The following is a 20,302-nucleotide window of genomic DNA, read 5'->3' on the forward strand; positions in this document are numbered from 1 at the left end:
GCTCTCGTTTCGGGGCTGCAGTGCATGTTTTGCAACATCTCACGATGCAACACGGATCTTTGTGTCTTTGAGGTGTTCATCGTAGAAGGAACCTTGCTGTGGTAGCAAAACACCCCTCCTTCAGTGTTTCCTGTGCAGGATGGGCAACGGCAGTTACTTGAAAAGCCGCTCCAGTGCCGGGAAGTTGCTTCTATAAAGGGGGCACCCAGATTTGAACTGGGGACCTCTTGATCTGCAGTCAAATGCTCTACCACTGAGCTATACCCCCAACAGAAAACTGCGGTGCATGTTTACACTTTCCACATACTACAGTGACAATTGTCTAAAACAACTCTCTTGTCTGCGCCTTTCAACAGTTTACGTGCAGCACAGATGTTTTGTATGTGGAACCTAACTCCAAAATGACTGTCTGACTTCAATGGCATTTGCATCGGAAATGGAAATGGCTGAGTGGTAGAGTTCAGATGGACGGAAGATATTGCTCCGATGACCTCGGCGCTGACCGTATGCACGTGCAATGCTTTCATGCTCTCGTTTCAGCGCTGCAGTGCATGTTTTGCAACATCTCACGATGCAACACGGATCTTTGTGTCTTTGAGGTGTTCATCGTAGAAGGAACCTTGCTGTGGTAGCAAAACACCCCTCCTTCAGTGTTTCCTGTGCAGGAGGGGCAACGGCAGTTACTTGAAAAGCCGCTCCAGTGCAGGGAAGTTGCTTGTATAAAGGGGGCACCCAGATTTGAACTGGGGACCTCTTGATCTGCAGTAAAATGCTCTATCACTGAGCTATACCCCCAACTGAAAACTGCGGTGCATGTTTACACTTTCCACATACTACAGTGACAATTGTCTAAAACAACTCTCTTGTCTGCGCCTTTCAACAGTTTACGTGCAGCACAGATGTTTTGTATGTGGAACCTAACTCCAAAATGACTGTCTGACTTCAATGGCATTTGCATCGGAAATGGAAATGGCTGAGTGGTAGAGTCCAGATGGACGGAAGATATTGCTCCGATGACCTCGGCGCTGACCGTATGCACGTGCAATGCTTTCATGCTCTCGTTTCGGCGATGCAGTGCATGTTTTGCAACATCTCACGATGCAACACGGATCTTTGTGTCTTTGAGGTGTTCATCAAAGAAGGAACCTTGCTGTGGTAGCAAAACACCCCTCCTTCAGTGTTTCCTGTGCAACGGCAGTTACTTGAAAAGCCGCTCCAGTGCAGGGAAGTTGCTTGCATAAAGGGGGCACCCAGATTTGTACTGGGGACATCTGGATCTGCAGTCAAATGCTCTACCACTGAGCTATACTCCCACGAGAAAACGGCGGTGCATGTTTACACTTTCCACATACTACAATGACAATTGTCTAAAACAACTCTCTTGTCTGCGCCTTTCATCAGTTTACGTGCAGCACAGATGTTTTGTATGTGGAACCTAACTCCAAAATGACTGTCTGACTTCAATGGCATTTGCATCGGAAATGGAAATGGCTGAGTGGTAGAGTTCAGATGGACGGAAGATATTGCGCAGATGCACTCATCGAGTGCATCCGCGCTGACCATATGCACGTGCGATGCTTTCATGCTCTCGTTTCAGCGCTGCAGTGCATGTTTTGCAACATCTCACGATGCAACACGGATCTTCGTGTCTTTGAGGTGTTCATCGTAGAAGGAACCTTGCTGTGGTAGCAAAACACCCCTCCTTCAGTGTTTCCTGTGCAGGATGGGCAACGGCAGTTACTTGAAAAGCCGCTCCAGTGCCGGGAAGTTGCTTCTATAAAGGGGGCACCCAGATTTGAACTGGGGACCTCTTGATCTGCAGTCAAATGCTCTACCACTGAGCTATACCCCCACCGGAAAACTGCGGTGCATGTTTACAGTTTTCACAAACTACAGTGACAATTGTCGAAAACAACTCTTTTGTCTGCGCCTTTCAACAGTTTACGTGCAGTACAGATGTTTTGTATATGGAACCTAACTCCAAAATGACTGTCTGACTTCAATGGCATTTGCATCGGAAATGGAAATGGCTGAGTGATGGACGGAAGATATTGCGCAGATGCACTCATAGAGTGCATCCGCGCTGACCGTATGTACGTGCAACGCTTTCATGCTCTCGTTTCGGGGCTGCAGTGCATGTTTTGCAACATCTCACGATGCAACACGGATCTTTGTGTCTTTGAGGTGTTCATCATAGAAGGAACCTTGCTGTGGTAGCAAAACACGCCTCCTTCAGTGTTTCCTGCGCAGGATGGGCAACGGCAGTTACTTGAAAAGCCGCTCCAGTGCAGGGAAGTTGCTTCTATAAAGGGGGCACCCAGATTTGAACTGGGGACCTCGGGATCTGCAGTCAAATGCTCTACCACTGAGCAATACCCCCACCAGAAGACTGCGGTGCATGTTTACACTTTCAACATACTACAGTGACAATTGTCGAAAACAACTCTCTTGTCTGTGCCTTTCAACAGTTTACGTGCAGCACAGATGTTTTGTATGTGGAACCTAACTCCAAAATGACTGTCTGACTTCAATGGCATTTGCATCGGAAATGGAAATGGCTGAGTGGTAGAGTTCAGATGGACGGAAGATATTGCGCAGATGCACTCATCGTGTGCATCCGCGCTGACCATATGCACGTGCGATGCTTTCATGCTCTCGTTTCAGCGCTGCAGTGCATGTTTTGCAACATCTCACGATGCAACACGGATCTTCGTGTCTTTGAGGTGTTCATCGTAGAAGGAACCTTGCTGTGGTAGCAAAACACCCCTCCTTCAGTGTTTCCTGTGCAGGATGGGCAACGGCAGTTACTTTAAAAGCCGCTCCACTGCAGGGAAGTTGCTTGTATAAAGGGGGCACCCAGATTTGAACTGGGGACCTCTTGATCTGCAGTCAAATGCTCTACCACTGAGCTATACCCCCAACGGAAAGCTACGGTGCATGTTTATACTTTCCACATACTACAGTGACAATTGTCGAAAACAACTCTTTTGTCTGTGCCTTTCAACAGTTTACGTGCAGCACAGATGTTTTGTATGTGGAACCTAACTCCAAAATGACTGTCTGACTTCAATGGCATTTGCATCGGAAATGGAAACGGCTGAGTGGTCGAGTCCAGATGGACGGAAGATATTGCTCCGATGACCTCGGCGCTGACCGTATGCACGTGCAATGCTTTCATGCTCTCGTTTCAGCGCTGCAGTGCATGTTTTGCAACATCTCACGATGCAACACGGATCTTCGTGTCTTTGAGGTGTTTATCGTAGAAGGAACCTTGCTGTGGTAGCAAAACACCCCTCCTTCAGTGTTTCCTGTGCAGGATGGGCAACGGCAGTTACTTGAAAAGCCGCTCCAGTGCCGGGAAGTTGCTTCTATAAAGGGGGCACCCAGATTTGAACTGGGGACCTCTTGATCTGCAGTCAAATGCTCTACCACTGAGCTATACCCCCACCGGAAAACTGCGGTGCATGTTTACAGTTTTCACAAACTACAGTGACAATTGTCGAAAACAACTCTTTTGTCTGCGCCTTTCAACAGTTTACGTGCAGTACAGATGTTTTGTATATGGAACCTAACTCCAAAATGACTGTCTGACTTCAATGGCATTTGCATCGGAAATGGAAATGGCTGAGTGATGGACGGAAGATATTGCGCAGATGCACTCATAGAGTGCATCCGCGCTGACCGTATGTACGTGCAACGCTTTCATGCTCTCGTTTCGGGGCTGCAGTGCATGTTTTGCAACATCTCACGATGCAACACGGATCTTTGTGTCTTTGAGGTGTTCATCATAGAAGGAACCTTGCTGTGGTAGCAAAACACGCCTCCTTCAGTGTTTCCTGCGCAGGATGGGCAACGGCAGTTACTTGAAAAGCCGCTCCAGTGCAGGGAAGTTGCTTCTATAAAGGGGGCACCCAGATTTGAACTGGGGACCTCGGGATCTGCAGTCAAATGCTCTACCACTGAGCAATACCCCCACCAGAAGACTGCGGTGCATGTTTACACTTTCAACATACTACAGTGACAATTGTCGAAAACAACTCTCTTGTCTGTGCCTTTCAACAGTTTACGTGCAGCACAGATGTTTTGTATGTGGAACCTAACTCCAAAATGACTGTCTGACTTCAATGGCATTTGCATCGGAAATGGAAATGGCTGAGTGGTAGAGTTCAGATGGACGGAAGATATTGCGCAGATGCACTCATCGTGTGCATCCGCGCTGACCATATGCACGTGCGATGCTTTCATGCTCTCGTTTCAGCGCTGCAGTGCATGTTTTGCAACATCTCACGATGCAACACGGATCTTCGTGTCTTTGAGGTGTTCATCGTAGAAGGAACCTTGCTGTGGTAGCAAAACACCCCTCCTTCAGTGTTTCCTGTGCAGGATGGGCAACGGCAGTTACTTGAAAAGCCGCTCCAGTGCCGGGAAGTTGCTTGTGTAAAGGGGGCACCCAGATTTGAACTGGGGACCTCTTGATCTGCAGTCAAATGCTCCACTGAGCTACACCCCCACTGGAAAACTGCGGTGCATGTTTACACTTTCCACATACTACAGTGACAATTGTCTAAAACAACGCTGTTGTCTGTGCCTTTCAACAGTTTACGTGCAGCACAGATGTTTTGTATGTGGAACCTAACTCCAAAATGACTGTCTGACTTCAATGGCATTTGCATCGGAAATGGAAATGGCTGAGTGGTAGAGTTCAGATGGACGGAAGATATTGCGCAGATGCACTCATAGAGTGCATCCGCGCTGACCGTATGTACGTGCAACGCTTTCATGCTCTCGTTTCAGCGCTGCAGTGCATGTTTTGCAACATCTCACGATGCAACACGGATCTTCGTGTCTTTGAGGTGTTCATCAAAGAAGGAACCTTGCTGTGGTAGCAAATCACCCCTCCTTCAGTGTTTCCTGTGCAGGATGGGCAACGGCAGTTACTTGAAAAGCCGCTCCAGTGCCGGGAAGTTGCTTCGGGAAGTTGTTTCTATAAAGAGGGCACCCAGATTTGAACTGGGGTCCTCTTGATCTGCAGTCAAATGCTCTACCACTGAGCTATACCCCCAACTGAAAACTGCGGTGCATGTTTACACTTTCCACATACTACAGTGACAATTGTCTAAAACAACTCTCTTGTCTGCGCCTTTCAACAGTTTACGTGCAGCACAGATGTTTTGTATGTGGAACCTAACTCCAAAATGACTGTCTGACTTCAATGGCATTTGCATCGGAAATGGAAACGGCTGAGTGGTCGAGTCCAGATGGACGGAAGATATTGCTCCGATGACCTCGGCGCTGACCGTATGCACGTGCAATGCTTTCATGCTCTCGTTTCAGTGCTGCAGTGCATGTTTTGCAACATCTCACGATGCAACACGGATCTTCGTGTCTTTGAGGTGTTTATCGTAGAAGGAACCTTGCTGTGGTAGCAAAACACCCCTCCTTCAGTGTTTCCTGTGCAGGATGGGCAACGGCAGTTACTTGAAAAGCCGCTCCAGTGCCGGGAAGTTGCTTCTAAAAAGGGGGCATCCAGATTTGAACTGGGGACCTCTTGATCTGCAGTCAAATGCTCTACCACTGAGCTATACCCCCACCGGAAAACTGCGGTGCATGTTTACAGTTTTCACAAACTACAGTGACAATTGTCGAAAACAACTCTTTTGTCTGCGCCTTTCAACAGTTTACGTGCAGTACAGATGTTTTGTATATGGAACCTAACTCCAAAATGACTGTCTGACTTCAATGGCATTTGCATCGGAAATGGAAATGGCTGAGTGATGGACGGAAGATATTGCGCAGATGCACTCATAGAGTGCATCCGCGCTGACCGTATGTACGTGCAACGCTTTCATGCTCTCGTTTCGGGGCTGCAGTGCATGTTTTGCAACATCTCACGATGCAACACGGATCTTTGTGTCTTTGAGGTGTTCATCATAGAAGGAACCTTGCTGTGGTAGCAAAACACGCCTCCTTCAGTGTTTCCTGCGCAGGATGGGCAACGGCAGTTACTTGAAAAGCCGCTCCAGTGCAGGGAAGTTGCTTCTATAAAGGGGGCACCCAGATTTGAACTGGGGACCGCGGGATCTGCAGTCAAATGCTCTACCACTGAGCAATACCCCCACCAGAAGACTGCGGTGCATGTTTACACTTTCAACATACTACAGTGACAATTGTCGAAAACAACTCTCTTGTCTGTGCCTTTCAACAGTTTACGTGCAGCACAGATGTTTTGTATGTGGAACCTAACTCCAAAATGACTGTCTGACTTCAATGGCATTTGCATCGGAAATGGAAATGGCTGAGTGGTAGAGTTCAGATGGACGGAAGATATTGCGCAGATGCACTCATCGTGTGCATCCGCGCTGACCATATGCACGTGCGATGCTTTCATGCTCTCGTTTCAGCGCTGCAGTGCATGTTTTGCAACATCTCACGATGCAACACGGATCTTCGTGTCTTTGAGGTGTTCATCGTAGAAGGAACCTTGCTGTGGTAGCAAAACACCCCTCCTTCAGTGTTTCCTGTGCAGGATGGGCAACGGCAGTTACTTTAAAAGCCGCTCCAGTGCAGGGAAGTTGCTTGTATAAAGGGGGCACCCAGATTTGAACTGGGGACCTCTTGATCTGCAGTCAAATGCTCTACCACTGAGCTATACCCCCACTGGAAAACTGCGGTGCATGTTTACACTTTCCACATACTACAGTGACAATTGTCTAAAACAACTCTGTTGTCTGTGCCTTTCAACAGTTTACGTGCAGCACAGATGTTTTGTATGTGGAACCTAACTCCAAAATGACTGTCTGACTTCAATGGCATTTGCATCGGAAATGGAAATGGCTGAGTGGTAGAGTTCAGATGGACGGAAGATATTGCGCAGATGCACTCATAGAGTGCATCCGCGCTGACCGTATGTACGTGCAACGCTTTCATGCTCTCGTTTCGGGGCTGCAGTGCATGTTTTGCAACATCTCACGATGCAACACGGATCTTTGTGTCTTTGAGGTGTTCATCGTAGAAGGAACCTTGCTGTGGTAGCAAAACACCCCTCCTTCAGTGTTTCCTGTGCAGGATGGGCAACGGCAGTTACTTGAAAAGCCGCTCCAGTGCCGGGAAGTTGCTTCTATAAAGGGGGCACCCAGATTTGAACTGGGGACCTCTTGATCTGCAGTCAAATGCTCTACCACTGAGCTATACCCCCAACAGAAAACTGCGGTGCATGTTTACACTTTCCACATACTACAGTGACAATTGTCTAAAACAACTCTCTTGTCTGCGCCTTTCAACAGTTTACGTGCAGCACAGATGTTTTGTATGTGGAACCTAACTCCAAAATGACTGTCTGACTTCAATGGCATTTGCATCGGAAATGGAAATGGCTGAGTGGTAGAGTTCAGATGGACGGAAGATATTGCTCCGATGACCTCGGCGCTGACCGTATGCACGTGCAATGCTTTCATGCTCTCGTTTCAGCGCTGCAGTGCATGTTTTGCAACATCTCACGATGCAACACGGATCTTTGTGTCTTTGAGGTGTTCATCGTAGAAGGAACCTTGCTGTGGTAGCAAAACACCCCTCCTTCAGTGTTTCCTGTGCAGGAGGGGCAACGGCAGTTACTTGAAAAGCCGCTCCAGTGCAGGGAAGTTGCTTGTATAAAGGGGGCACCCAGATTTGAACTGGGGACCTCTTGATCTGCAGTAAAATGCTCTATCACTGAGCTATACCCCCAACTGAAAACTGCGGTGCATGTTTACACTTTCCACATACTACAGTGACAATTGTCTAAAACAACTCTCTTGTCTGCGCCTTTCAACAGTTTACGTGCAGCACAGATGTTTTGTATGTGGAACCTAACTCCAAAATGACTGTCTGACTTCAATGGCATTTGCATCGGAAATGGAAATGGCTGAGTGGTAGAGTCCAGATGGACGGAAGATATTGCTCCGATGACCTCGGCGCTGACCGTATGCACGTGCAATGCTTTCATGCTCTCGTTTCGGCGATGCAGTGCATGTTTTGCAACATCTCACGATGCAACACGGATCTTTGTGTCTTTGAGGTGTTCATCAAAGAAGGAACCTTGCTGTGGTAGCAAAACACCCCTCCTTCAGTGTTTCCTGTGCAACGGCAGTTACTTGAAAAGCCGCTCCAGTGCAGGGAAGTTGCTTGCATAAAGGGGGCACCCAGATTTGTACTGGGGACATCTGGATCTGCAGTCAAATGCTCTACCACTGAGCTATACTCCCACGAGAAAACGGCGGTGCATGTTTACACTTTCCACATACTACAATGACAATTGTCTAAAACAACTCTCTTGTCTGCGCCTTTCATCAGTTTACGTGCAGCACAGATGTTTTGTATGTGGAACCTAACTCCAAAATGACTGTCTGACTTCAATGGCATTTGCATCGGAAATGGAAATGGCTGAGTGGTAGAGTTCAGATGGACGGAAGATATTGCGCAGATGCACTCATCGAGTGCATCCGCGCTGACCATATGCACGTGCGATGCTTTCATGCTCTCGTTTCAGCGCTGCAGTGCATGTTTTGCAACATCTCACGATGCAACACGGATCTTCGTGTCTTTGAGGTGTTCATCGTAGAAGGAACCTTGCTGTGGTAGCAAAACACCCCTCCTTCAGTGTTTCCTGTGCAGGATGGGCAACGGCAGTTACTTGAAAAGCCGCTCCAGTGCCGGGAAGTTGCTTCTATAAAGGGGGCACCCAGATTTGAACTGGGGACCTCTTGATCTGCAGTCAAATGCTCTACCACTGAGCTATACCCCCACCGGAAAACTGCGGTGCATGTTTACAGTTTTCACAAACTACAGTGACAATTGTCGAAAACAACTCTTTTGTCTGCGCCTTTCAACAGTTTACGTGCAGTACAGATGTTTTGTATATGGAACCTAACTCCAAAATGACTGTCTGACTTCAATGGCATTTGCATCGGAAATGGAAATGGCTGAGTGATGGACGGAAGATATTGCGCAGATGCACTCATAGAGTGCATCCGCGCTGACCGTATGTACGTGCAACGCTTTCATGCTCTCGTTTCGGGGCTGCAGTGCATGTTTTGCAACATCTCACGATGCAACACGGATCTTTGTGTCTTTGAGGTGTTCATCATAGAAGGAACCTTGCTGTGGTAGCAAAACACGCCTCCTTCAGTGTTTCCTGCGCAGGATGGGCAACGGCAGTTACTTGAAAAGCCGCTCCAGTGCAGGGAAGTTGCTTCTATAAAGGGGGCACCCAGATTTGAACTGGGGACCTCGGGATCTGCAGTCAAATGCTCTACCACTGAGCAATACCCCCACCAGAAGACTGCGGTGCATGTTTACACTTTCAACATACTACAGTGACAATTGTCGAAAACAACTCTCTTGTCTGTGCCTTTCAACAGTTTACGTGCAGCACAGATGTTTTGTATGTGGAACCTAACTCCAAAATGACTGTCTGACTTCAATGGCATTTGCATCGGAAATGGAAATGGCTGAGTGGTAGAGTTCAGATGGACGGAAGATATTGCGCAGATGCACTCATCGTGTGCATCCGCGCTGACCATATGCACGTGCGATGCTTTCATGCTCTCGTTTCAGCGCTGCAGTGCATGTTTTGCAACATCTCACGATGCAACACGGATCTTCGTGTCTTTGAGGTGTTCATCGTAGAAGGAACCTTGCTGTGGTAGCAAAACACCCCTCCTTCAGTGTTTCCTGTGCAGGATGGGCAACGGCAGTTACTTTAAAAGCCGCTCCACTGCAGGGAAGTTGCTTGTATAAAGGGGGCACCCAGATTTGAACTGGGGACCTCTTGATCTGCAGTCAAATGCTCTACCACTGAGCTATACCCCCAACGGAAAGCTACGGTGCATGTTTATACTTTCCACATACTACAGTGACAATTGTCGAAAACAACTCTTTTGTCTGTGCCTTTCAACAGTTTACGTGCAGCACAGATGTTTTGTATGTGGAACCTAACTCCAAAATGACTGTCTGACTTCAATGGCATTTGCATCGGAAATGGAAACGGCTGAGTGGTCGAGTCCAGATGGACGGAAGATATTGCTCCGATGACCTCGGCGCTGACCGTATGCACGTGCAATGCTTTCATGCTCTCGTTTCAGCGCTGCAGTGCATGTTTTGCAACATCTCACGATGCAACACGGATCTTCGTGTCTTTGAGGTGTTTATCGTAGAAGGAACCTTGCTGTGGTAGCAAAACACCCCTCCTTCAGTGTTTCCTGTGCAGGATGGGCAACGGCAGTTACTTGAAAAGCCGCTCCAGTGCCGGGAAGTTGCTTCTATAAAGGGGGCACCCAGATTTGAACTGGGGACCTCTTGATCTGCAGTCAAATGCTCTACCACTGAGCTATACCCCCACCGGAAAACTGCGGTGCATGTTTACAGTTTTCACAAACTACAGTGACAATTGTCGAAAACAACTCTTTTGTCTGCGCCTTTCAACAGTTTACGTGCAGTACAGATGTTTTGTATATGGAACCTAACTCCAAAATGACTGTCTGACTTCAATGGCATTTGCATCGGAAATGGAAATGGCTGAGTGATGGACGGAAGATATTGCGCAGATGCACTCATAGAGTGCATCCGCGCTGACCGTATGTACGTGCAACGCTTTCATGCTCTCGTTTCGGGGCTGCAGTGCATGTTTTGCAACATCTCACGATGCAACACGGATCTTTGTGTCTTTGAGGTGTTCATCATAGAAGGAACCTTGCTGTGGTAGCAAAACACGCCTCCTTCAGTGTTTCCTGCGCAGGATGGGCAACGGCAGTTACTTGAAAAGCCGCTCCAGTGCAGGGAAGTTGCTTCTATAAAGGGGGCACCCAGATTTGAACTGGGGACCTCGGGATCTGCAGTCAAATGCTCTACCACTGAGCAATACCCCCACCAGAAGACTGCGGTGCATGTTTACACTTTCAACATACTACAGTGACAATTGTCGAAAACAACTCTCTTGTCTGTGCCTTTCAACAGTTTACGTGCAGCACAGATGTTTTGTATGTGGAACCTAACTCCAAAATGACTGTCTGACTTCAATGGCATTTGCATCGGAAATGGAAATGGCTGAGTGGTAGAGTTCAGATGGACGGAAGATATTGCGCAGATGCACTCATCGTGTGCATCCGCGCTGACCATATGCACGTGCGATGCTTTCATGCTCTCGTTTCAGCGCTGCAGTGCATGTTTTGCAACATCTCACGATGCAACACGGATCTTCGTGTCTTTGAGGTGTTCATCGTAGAAGGAACCTTGCTGTGGTAGCAAAACACCCCTCCTTCAGTGTTTCCTGTGCAGGATGGGCAACGGCAGTTACTTGAAAAGCCGCTCCAGTGCCGGGAAGTTGCTTGTGTAAAGGGGGCACCCAGATTTGAACTGGGGACCTCTTGATCTGCAGTCAAATGCTCCACTGAGCTACACCCCCACTGGAAAACTGCGGTGCATGTTTACACTTTCCACATACTACAGTGACAATTGTCTAAAACAACGCTGTTGTCTGTGCCTTTCAACAGTTTACGTGCAGCACAGATGTTTTGTATGTGGAACCTAACTCCAAAATGACTGTCTGACTTCAATGGCATTTGCATCGGAAATGGAAATGGCTGAGTGGTAGAGTTCAGATGGACGGAAGATATTGCGCAGATGCACTCATAGAGTGCATCCGCGCTGACCGTATGTACGTGCAACGCTTTCATGCTCTCGTTTCAGCGCTGCAGTGCATGTTTTGCAACATCTCACGATGCAACACGGATCTTCGTGTCTTTGAGGTGTTCATCAAAGAAGGAACCTTGCTGTGGTAGCAAATCACCCCTCCTTCAGTGTTTCCTGTGCAGGATGGGCAACGGCAGTTACTTGAAAAGCCGCTCCAGTGCCGGGAAGTTGCTTCGGGAAGTTGTTTCTATAAAGAGGGCACCCAGATTTGAACTGGGGTCCTCTTGATCTGCAGTCAAAAGCTCTACCACTGAGCTATACCCCCAACTGAAAACTGCGGTGCATGTTTACACTTTCCACATACTACAGTGACAATTGTCTAAAACAACTCTCTTGTCTGCGCCTTTCAACAGTTTACGTGCAGCACAGATGTTTTGTATGTGGAACCTAACTCCAAAATGACTGTCTGACTTCAATGGCATTTGCATCGGAAATGGAAACGGCTGAGTGGTCGAGTCCAGATGGACGGAAGATATTGCTCCGATGACCTCGGCGCTGACCGTATGCACGTGCAATGCTTTCATGCTCTCGTTTCAGTGCTGCAGTGCATGTTTTGCAACATCTCACGATGCAACACGGATCTTCGTGTCTTTGAGGTGTTTATCGTAGAAGGAACCTTGCTGTGGTAGCAAAACACCCCTCCTTCAGTGTTTCCTGTGCAGGATGGGCAACGGCAGTTACTTGAAAAGCCGCTCCAGTGCCGGGAAGTTGCTTCTAAAAAGGGGGCATCCAGATTTGAACTGGGGACCTCTTGATCTGCAGTCAAATGCTCTACCACTGAGCTATACCCCCACCGGAAAACTGCGGTGCATGTTTACAGTTTTCACAAACTACAGTGACAATTGTCGAAAACAACTCTTTTGTCTGCGCCTTTCAACAGTTTACGTGCAGTACAGATGTTTTGTATATGGAACCTAACTCCAAAATGACTGTCTGACTTCAATGGCATTTGCATCGGAAATGGAAATGGCTGAGTGATGGACGGAAGATATTGCGCAGATGCACTCATAGAGTGCATCCGCGCTGACCGTATGTACGTGCAACGCTTTCATGCTCTCGTTTCGGGGCTGCAGTGCATGTTTTGCAACATCTCACGATGCAACACGGATCTTTGTGTCTTTGAGGTGTTCATCATAGAAGGAACCTTGCTGTGGTAGCAAAACACGCCTCCTTCAGTGTTTCCTGCGCAGGATGGGCAACGGCAGTTACTTGAAAAGCCGCTCCAGTGCAGGGAAGTTGCTTCTATAAAGGGGGCACCCAGATTTGAACTGGGGACCGCGGGATCTGCAGTCAAATGCTCTACCACTGAGCAATACCCCCACCAGAAGACTGCGGTGCATGTTTACACTTTCAACATACTACAGTGACAATTGTCGAAAACAACTCTCTTGTCTGTGCCTTTCAACAGTTTACGTGCAGCACAGATGTTTTGTATGTGGAACCTAACTCCAAAATGACTGTCTGACTTCAATGGCATTTGCATCGGAAATGGAAATGGCTGAGTGGTAGAGTTCAGATGGACGGAAGATATTGCGCAGATGCACTCATCGTGTGCATCCGCGCTGACCATATGCACGTGCGATGCTTTCATGCTCTCGTTTCAGCGCTGCAGTGCATGTTTTGCAACATCTCACGATGCAACACGGATCTTCGTGTCTTTGAGGTGTTCATCGTAGAAGGAACCTTGCTGTGGTAGCAAAACACCCCTCCTTCAGTGTTTCCTGTGCAGGATGGGCAACGGCAGTTACTTTAAAAGCCGCTCCAGTGCAGGGAAGTTGCTTGTATAAAGGGGGCACCCAGATTTGAACTGGGGACCTCTTGATCTGCAGTCAAATGCTCTACCACTGAGCTATACCCCCACTGGAAAACTGCGGTGCATGTTTACACTTTCCACATACTACAGTGACAATTGTCTAAAACAACTCTGTTGTCTGTGCCTTTCAACAGTTTACGTGCAGCACAGATGTTTTGTATGTGGAACCTAACTCCAAAATGACTGTCTGACTTCAATGGCATTTGCATCGGAAATGGAAATGGCTGAGTGGTAGAGTTCAGATGGACGGAAGATATTGCGCAGATGCACTCATAGAGTGCATCCGCGCTGACCGTATGTACGTGCAACGCTTTCATGCTCTCGTTTCGGGGCTGCAGTGCATGTTTTGCAACATCTCACGATGCAACACGGATCTTTGTGTCTTTGAGGTGTTCATCGTAGAAGGAACCTTGCTGTGGTAGCAAAACACCCCTCCTTCAGTGTTTCCTGTGCAGGATGGGCAACGGCAGTTACTTGAAAAGCCGCTCCAGTGCCGGGAAGTTGCTTCTATAAAGGGGGCACCCAGATTTGAACTGGGGACCTCTTGATCTGCAGTCAAATGCTCTACCACTGAGCTATACCCCCAACAGAAAACTGCGGTGCATGTTTACACTTTCCACATACTACAGTGACAATTGTCTAAAACAACTCTCTTGTCTGCGCCTTTCAACAGTTTACGTGCAGCACAGATGTTTTGTATGTGGAACCTAACTCCAAAATGACTGTCTGACTTCAATGGCATTTGCATCGGAAATGGAAATGGCTGAGTGGTAGAGTTCAGATGGACGGAAGATATTGCTCCGATGACCTCGGCGCTGACCGTATGCACGTGCAATGCTTTCATGCTCTCGTTTCAGCGCTGCAGTGCATGTTTTGCAACATCTCACGATGCAACACGGATCTTTGTGTCTTTGAGGTGTTCATCGTAGAAGGAACCTTGCTGTGGTAGCAAAACACCCCTCCTTCAGTGTTTCCTGTGCAGGAGGGGCAACGGCAGTTACTTGAAAAGCCGCTCCAGTGCAGGGAAGTTGCTTGTATAAAGGGGGCACCCAGATTTGAACTGGGGACCTCTTGATCTGCAGTAAAATGCTCTATCACTGAGCTATACCCCCAACTGAAAACTGCGGTGCATGTTTACACTTTCCACATACTACAGTGACAATTGTCTAAAACAACTCTCTTGTCTGCGCCTTTCAACAGTTTACGTGCAGCACAGATGTTTTGTATGTGGAACCTAACTCCAAAATGACTGTCTGACTTCAATGGCATTTGCATCGGAAATGGAAATGGCTGAGTGGTAGAGTCCAGATGGACGGAAGATATTGCTCCGATGACCTCGGCGCTGACCGTATGCACGTGCAATGCTTTCATGCTCTCGTTTCGGCGATGCAGTGCATGTTTTGCAACATCTCACGATGCAACACGGATCTTTGTGTCTTTGAGGTGTTCATCAAAGAAGGAACCTTGCTGTGGTAGCAAAACACCCCTCCTTCAGTGTTTCCTGTGCAACGGCAGTTACTTGAAAAGCCGCTCCAGTGCAGGGAAGTTGCTTGCATAAAGGGGGCACCCAGATTTGTACTGGGGACATCTGGATCTGCAGTCAAATGCTCTACCACTGAGCTATACTCCCACGAGAAAACGGCGGTGCATGTTTACACTTTCCACATACTACAATGACAATTGTCTAAAACAACTCTCTTGTCTGCGCCTTTCATCAGTTTACGTGCAGCACAGATGTTTTGTATGTGGAACCTAACTCCAAAATGACTGTCTGACTTCAATGGCATTTGCATCGGAAATGGAAATGGCTGAGTGGTAGAGTTCAGATGGACGGAAGATATTGCGCAGATGCACTCATCGAGTGCATCCGCGCTGACCATATGCACGTGCGATGCTTTCATGCTCTCGTTTCAGCGCTGCAGTGCATGTTTTGCAACATCTCACGATGCAACACGGATCTTCGTGTCTTTGAGGTGTTCATCGTAGAAGGAACCTTGCTGTGGTAGCAAAACACCCCTCCTTCAGTGTTTCCTGTGCAGGATGGGCAACGGCAGTTACTTGAAAAGCCGCTCCAGTGCCGGGAAGTTGCTTCTATAAAGGGGGCACCCAGATTTGAACTGGGGACCTCTTGATCTGCAGTCAAATGCTCTACCACTGAGCTATACCCCCACTGGAAAACTGCGGTGCATGTTTACACTTTCCACATACTACAGTGACAATTGTCTAAAACAACTCTGTTGTCTGTGCCTTTCAACAGTTTACGTGCAGCACAGATGTTTTGTATGTGGAACCTAACTCCAAAATGACTGTCTGACTTCAATGGCATTTGCATCGGAAATGGAAATGGCTGAGTGGTAGAGTTCAGATGGACGGAAGATATTGCGCAGATGCACTCATAGAGTGCATCCGCGCTGACCGTATGTACGTGCAACGCTTTCATGCTCTCGTTTCGGGGCTGCAGTGCATGTTTTGCAACATCTCACGATGCAACACGGATCTTTGTGTCTTTGAGGTGTTCATCGTAGAAGGAACCTTGCTGTGGTAGCAAAACACCCCTCCTTCAGTGTTTCCTGTGCAGGATGGGCAACGGCAGTTACTTGAAAAGCCGCTCCAGTGCCGGGAAGTTGCTTGTGTAAAGGGGGCACCCAGATTTGAACTGGGGACCTCTTGATCTGCAGTCAAATGCTCCACTGAGCTACACCCCCACTGGAAAACTGCGGTGCATGTTTACACTTTCCACATACTACAGTGACAATTGTCTAAAACAACGCTGTTGTCTGTGCCTTTCAACAGTTTACGTGCAGCACAGATGTTTTGTATGTGGAACCTAACTCCAAAATGACTGTCTGACTTCAATGGCATTTGCATCGGAAATGGAAATGGCTGAGTGGTAGAGTTCAGATGGACGGAAGATATTGCGCAGATGCACTCATAGAGTGCATCCGCGCTGACCGTATGTACGTGCAACGCTTTCATGCTCTCGTTTCAGCGCTGCAGTGCATGTTTTGCAACATCTCACGATGCAACACGGATCTTCGTGTCTTTGAGGTGTTCATCAAAGAAGGAACCTTGCTGTGGTAGCAAATCACCCCTCCTTCAGTGTTTCCTGTGCAGGATGGGCAACGGCAGTTACTTGAAAAGCCGCTCCAGTGCCGGGAAGTTGCTTCGGGAAGTTGTTTCTATAAAGAGGGCACCCAGATTTGAACTGGGGTCCTCTTGATCTGCAGTCAAATGCTCTACCACTGAGCTATACCCCCAACTGAAAACTGCGGTGCATGTTTACACTTTCCACATACTACAGTGACAATTGTCTAAAACAACTCTCTTGTCTGCGCCTTTCAACAGTTTACGTGCAGCACAGATGTTTTGTATGTGGAACCTAACTCCAAAATGACTGTCTGACTTCAATGGCATTTGCATCGGAAATGGAAACGGCTGAGTGGTCGAGTCCAGATGGACGGAAGATATTGCTCCGATGACCTCGGCGCTGACCGTATGCACGTGCAATGCTTTCATGCTCTCGTTTCAGTGCTGCAGTGCATGTTTTGCAACATCTCACGATGCAACACGGATCTTCGTGTCTTTGAGGTGTTTATCGTAGAAGGAACCTTGCTGTGGTAGCAAAACACCCCTCCTTCAGTGTTTCCTGTGCAGGATGGGCAACGGCAGTTACTTGAAAAGCCGCTCCAGTGCCGGGAAGTTGCTTCTAAAAAGGGGGCATCCAGATTTGAACTGGGGACCTCTTGATCTGCAGTCAAATGCTCTACCACTGAGCTATACCCCCACCGGAAAACTGCGGTGCATGTTTACAGTTTTCACAAACTACAGTGACAATTGTCGAAAACAACTCTTTTGTCTGCGCCTTTCAACAGTTTACGTGCAGTACAGATGTTTTGTATATGGAACCTAACTCCAAAATGACTGTCTGACTTCAATGGCATTTGCATCGGAAATGGAAATGGCTGAGTGATGGACGGAAGATATTGCGCAGATGCACTCATAGAGTGCATCCGCGCTGACCGTATGTACGTGCAACGCTTTCATGCTCTCGTTTCGGGGCTGCAGTGCATGTTTTGCAACATCTCACGATGCAACACGGATCTTTGTGTCTTTGAGGTGTTCATCATAGAAGGAACCTTGCTGTGGTAGCAAAACACGCCTCCTTCAGTGTTTCCTGCGCAGGATGGGCAACGGCAGTTACTTGAAAAGCCGCTCCAGTGCAGGGAAGTTGCTTCTATAAAGGGGGCACCCAGATTTGAACTGGGGACCGCGGGATCTGCAGTCAAATGCTCTACCACTGAGCAATACCCCCACCAGAAGACTGCGGTGCATGTTTACACTTTCAACATACTACAGTGACAATTGTCGAAAACAACTCTCTTGTCTGTGCCTTTCAACAGTTTACGTGCAGCACAGATGTTTTGTATGTGGAACCTAACTCCAAAATGACTGTCTGACTTCAATGGCATTTGCATCGGAAATGGAAATGGCTGAGTGGTAGAGTTCAGATGGACGGAAGATATTGCGCAGATGCACTCATCGTGTGCATCCGCGCTGACCATATGCACGTGCGATGCTTTCATGCTCTCGTTTCAGCGCTGCAGTGCATGTTTTGCAACATCTCACGATGCAACACGGATCTTCGTGTCTTTGAGGTGTTCATCGTAGAAGGAACCTTGCTGTGGTAGCAAAACACCCCTCCTTCAGTGTTTCCTGTGCAGGATGGGCAACGGCAGTTACTTTAAAAGCCGCTCCAGTGCAGGGAAGTTGCTTGTATAAAGGGGGCACCCAGATTTGAACTGGGGACCTCTTGATCTGCAGTCAAATGCTCTACCACTGAGCTATACCCCCACTGGAAAACTGCGGTGCATGTTTACACTTTCCACATACTACAGTGACAATTGTCTAAAACAACTCTGTTGTCTGTGCCTTTCAACAGTTTACGTGCAGCACAGATGTTTTGTATGTGGAACCTAACTCCAAAATGACTGTCTGACTTCAATGGCATTTGCATCGGAAATGGAAATGGCTGAGTGGTAGAGTTCAGATGGACGGAAGATATTGCGCAGATGCACTCATAGAGTGCATCCGCGCTGACCGTATGTACGTGCAACGCTTTCATGCTCTCGTTTCGGGGCTGCAGTGCATGTTTTGCAACATCTCACGATGCAACACGGATCTTTGTGTCTTTGAGGTGTTCATCGTAGAAGGAACCTTGCTGTGGTAGCAAAACACCCCTCCTTCAGTGTTTCCTGTGCAGGATGGGCAACGGCAGTTACTTGAAAAGCCGCTCCAGTGCCGGGAAGTTGCTTCTATAAAGGGGGCACCCAGATTTGAACTGGGGACCTCTTGATCTGCAGTCAAATGCTCTACCACTGAGCTATACCCCCAACAGAAAACTGCGGTGCATGTTTACACTTTCCACATACTACAGTGACAATTGTCTAAAACAACTCTCTTGTCTGCGCCTTTCAACAGTTTACGTGCAGCACAGATGTTTTGTATGTGGAACCTAACTCCAAAATGACTGTCTGACTTCAATGGCATTTGCATCGGAAATGGAAATGGCTGAGTGGTAGAGTTCAGATGGACGGAAGATATTGCTCCGATGACCTCGGCGCTGACCGTATGCACGTGCAATGCTTTCATGCTCTCGTTTCAGCGCTGCAGTGCATGTTTTGCAACATCTCACGATGCAACACGGATCTTTGTGTCTTTGAGGTGTTCATCGTAGAAGGAACCTTGCTGTGGTAGCAAAACACCCCTCCTTCAGTGTTTCCTGTGCAGGAGGGGCAACGGCAGTTACTTGAAAAGCCGCTCCAGTGCAGGGAAGTTGCTTGTATAAAGGGGGCACCCAGATTTGAACTGGGGACCTCTTGATCTGCAGTAAAATGCTCTATCACTGAGCTATACCCCCAACTGAAAACTGCGGTGCATGTTTACACTTTCCACATACTACAGTGACAATTGTCTAAAACAACTCTCTTGTCTGCGCCTTTCAACAGTTTACGTGCAGCACAGATGTTTTGTATGTGGAACCTAACTCCAAAATGACTGTCTGACTTCAATGGCATTTGCATCGGAAATGGAAATGGCTGAGTGGTAGAGTCCAGATGGACGGAAGATATTGCTCCGATGACCTCGGCGCTGACCGTATGCACGTGCAATGCTTTCATGCTCTCGTTTCGGCGATGCAGTGCATGTTTTGCAACATCTCACGATGCAACACGGATCTTTGTGTCTTTGAGGTGTTCATCAAAGAAGGAACCTTGCTGTGGTAGCAAAACACCCCTCCTTCAGTGTTTCCTGTGCAACGGCAGTTACTTGAAAAGCCGCTCCAGTGCAGGGAAGTTGCTTGCATAAAGGGGGCACCCAGATTTGTACTGGGGACATCTGGATCTGCAGTCAAATGCTCTACCACTGAGCTATACTCCCACGAGAAAACGGCGGTGCATGTTTACACTTTCCACATACTACAATGACAATTGTCTAAAACAACTCTCTTGTCTGCGCCTTTCATCAGTTTACGTGCAGCACAGATGTTTTGTATGTGGAACCTAACTCCAAAATGACTGTCTGACTTCAATGGCATTTGCATCGGAAATGGAAATGGCTGAGTGGTAGAGTTCAGATGGACGGAAGATATTGCGCAGATGCACTCATCGAGTGCATCCGCGCTGACCATATGCACGTGCGATGCTTTCATGCTCTCGTTTCAGCGCTGCAGTGCATGTTTTGCAACATCTCACGATGCAACACGGATCT

General features: G+C 47.9%; 20 non-coding genes across 20 annotated transcripts; all 20 read right to left on the bottom strand.

The window, feature by feature from the left end:
- Window positions 1-196: 196 nt before the first annotated feature.
- Window positions 197-268, bottom strand: trnac-gca (transfer RNA cysteine (anticodon GCA)). Its single transcript has one exon. It is a non-coding gene; the product is annotated as a tRNA-Cys (tRNA).
- Window positions 269-1,780: 1,512 nt separating this feature from the next.
- On the bottom strand, window positions 1,781-1,852 carry trnac-gca (transfer RNA cysteine (anticodon GCA)). Its single transcript has one exon. It is a non-coding gene; the product is annotated as a tRNA-Cys (tRNA).
- Window positions 1,853-2,847: 995 nt separating this feature from the next.
- trnac-gca (transfer RNA cysteine (anticodon GCA)) lies at window positions 2,848-2,919 on the bottom strand. The gene has a single exon. It is a non-coding gene; the product is annotated as a tRNA-Cys (tRNA).
- Window positions 2,920-3,374: 455 nt separating this feature from the next.
- On the bottom strand, window positions 3,375-3,446 carry trnac-gca (transfer RNA cysteine (anticodon GCA)). Its single transcript has one exon. It is a non-coding gene; the product is annotated as a tRNA-Cys (tRNA).
- A 1,544-nt stretch (window positions 3,447-4,990) lies between these two features.
- On the bottom strand, window positions 4,991-5,062 carry trnac-gca (transfer RNA cysteine (anticodon GCA)). The gene has a single exon. It is a non-coding gene; the product is annotated as a tRNA-Cys (tRNA).
- A 455-nt stretch (window positions 5,063-5,517) lies between these two features.
- trnac-gca (transfer RNA cysteine (anticodon GCA)) lies at window positions 5,518-5,589 on the bottom strand. Its single transcript has one exon. It is a non-coding gene; the product is annotated as a tRNA-Cys (tRNA).
- Window positions 5,590-6,584: 995 nt separating this feature from the next.
- Window positions 6,585-6,656, bottom strand: trnac-gca (transfer RNA cysteine (anticodon GCA)). The gene has a single exon. It is a non-coding gene; the product is annotated as a tRNA-Cys (tRNA).
- Window positions 6,657-7,123: 467 nt separating this feature from the next.
- trnac-gca (transfer RNA cysteine (anticodon GCA)) lies at window positions 7,124-7,195 on the bottom strand. The gene has a single exon. It is a non-coding gene; the product is annotated as a tRNA-Cys (tRNA).
- Window positions 7,196-8,707: 1,512 nt separating this feature from the next.
- On the bottom strand, window positions 8,708-8,779 carry trnac-gca (transfer RNA cysteine (anticodon GCA)). The gene has a single exon. It is a non-coding gene; the product is annotated as a tRNA-Cys (tRNA).
- Window positions 8,780-9,774: 995 nt separating this feature from the next.
- Window positions 9,775-9,846, bottom strand: trnac-gca (transfer RNA cysteine (anticodon GCA)). Its single transcript has one exon. It is a non-coding gene; the product is annotated as a tRNA-Cys (tRNA).
- A 455-nt stretch (window positions 9,847-10,301) lies between these two features.
- On the bottom strand, window positions 10,302-10,373 carry trnac-gca (transfer RNA cysteine (anticodon GCA)). Its single transcript has one exon. It is a non-coding gene; the product is annotated as a tRNA-Cys (tRNA).
- A 1,544-nt stretch (window positions 10,374-11,917) lies between these two features.
- Window positions 11,918-11,989, bottom strand: trnac-gca (transfer RNA cysteine (anticodon GCA)). Its single transcript has one exon. It is a non-coding gene; the product is annotated as a tRNA-Cys (tRNA).
- Window positions 11,990-12,444: 455 nt separating this feature from the next.
- On the bottom strand, window positions 12,445-12,516 carry trnac-gca (transfer RNA cysteine (anticodon GCA)). The gene has a single exon. It is a non-coding gene; the product is annotated as a tRNA-Cys (tRNA).
- A 995-nt stretch (window positions 12,517-13,511) lies between these two features.
- trnac-gca (transfer RNA cysteine (anticodon GCA)) lies at window positions 13,512-13,583 on the bottom strand. The gene has a single exon. It is a non-coding gene; the product is annotated as a tRNA-Cys (tRNA).
- A 467-nt stretch (window positions 13,584-14,050) lies between these two features.
- On the bottom strand, window positions 14,051-14,122 carry trnac-gca (transfer RNA cysteine (anticodon GCA)). Its single transcript has one exon. It is a non-coding gene; the product is annotated as a tRNA-Cys (tRNA).
- A 1,512-nt stretch (window positions 14,123-15,634) lies between these two features.
- On the bottom strand, window positions 15,635-15,706 carry trnac-gca (transfer RNA cysteine (anticodon GCA)). The gene has a single exon. It is a non-coding gene; the product is annotated as a tRNA-Cys (tRNA).
- A 1,016-nt stretch (window positions 15,707-16,722) lies between these two features.
- trnac-gca (transfer RNA cysteine (anticodon GCA)) lies at window positions 16,723-16,794 on the bottom strand. The gene has a single exon. It is a non-coding gene; the product is annotated as a tRNA-Cys (tRNA).
- A 455-nt stretch (window positions 16,795-17,249) lies between these two features.
- On the bottom strand, window positions 17,250-17,321 carry trnac-gca (transfer RNA cysteine (anticodon GCA)). Its single transcript has one exon. It is a non-coding gene; the product is annotated as a tRNA-Cys (tRNA).
- Window positions 17,322-18,316: 995 nt separating this feature from the next.
- trnac-gca (transfer RNA cysteine (anticodon GCA)) lies at window positions 18,317-18,388 on the bottom strand. The gene has a single exon. It is a non-coding gene; the product is annotated as a tRNA-Cys (tRNA).
- Window positions 18,389-18,855: 467 nt separating this feature from the next.
- trnac-gca (transfer RNA cysteine (anticodon GCA)) lies at window positions 18,856-18,927 on the bottom strand. Its single transcript has one exon. It is a non-coding gene; the product is annotated as a tRNA-Cys (tRNA).
- Between the last annotated feature and the right edge of the window lie 1,375 nt (window positions 18,928-20,302).

Source organism: Chiloscyllium punctatum, chromosome 42 (genome assembly GCF_047496795.1).
Source record: "Chiloscyllium punctatum isolate Juve2018m chromosome 42, sChiPun1.3, whole genome shotgun sequence".
Taxonomy (NCBI): Eukaryota; Metazoa; Chordata; class Chondrichthyes; order Orectolobiformes; family Hemiscylliidae; genus Chiloscyllium; species Chiloscyllium punctatum.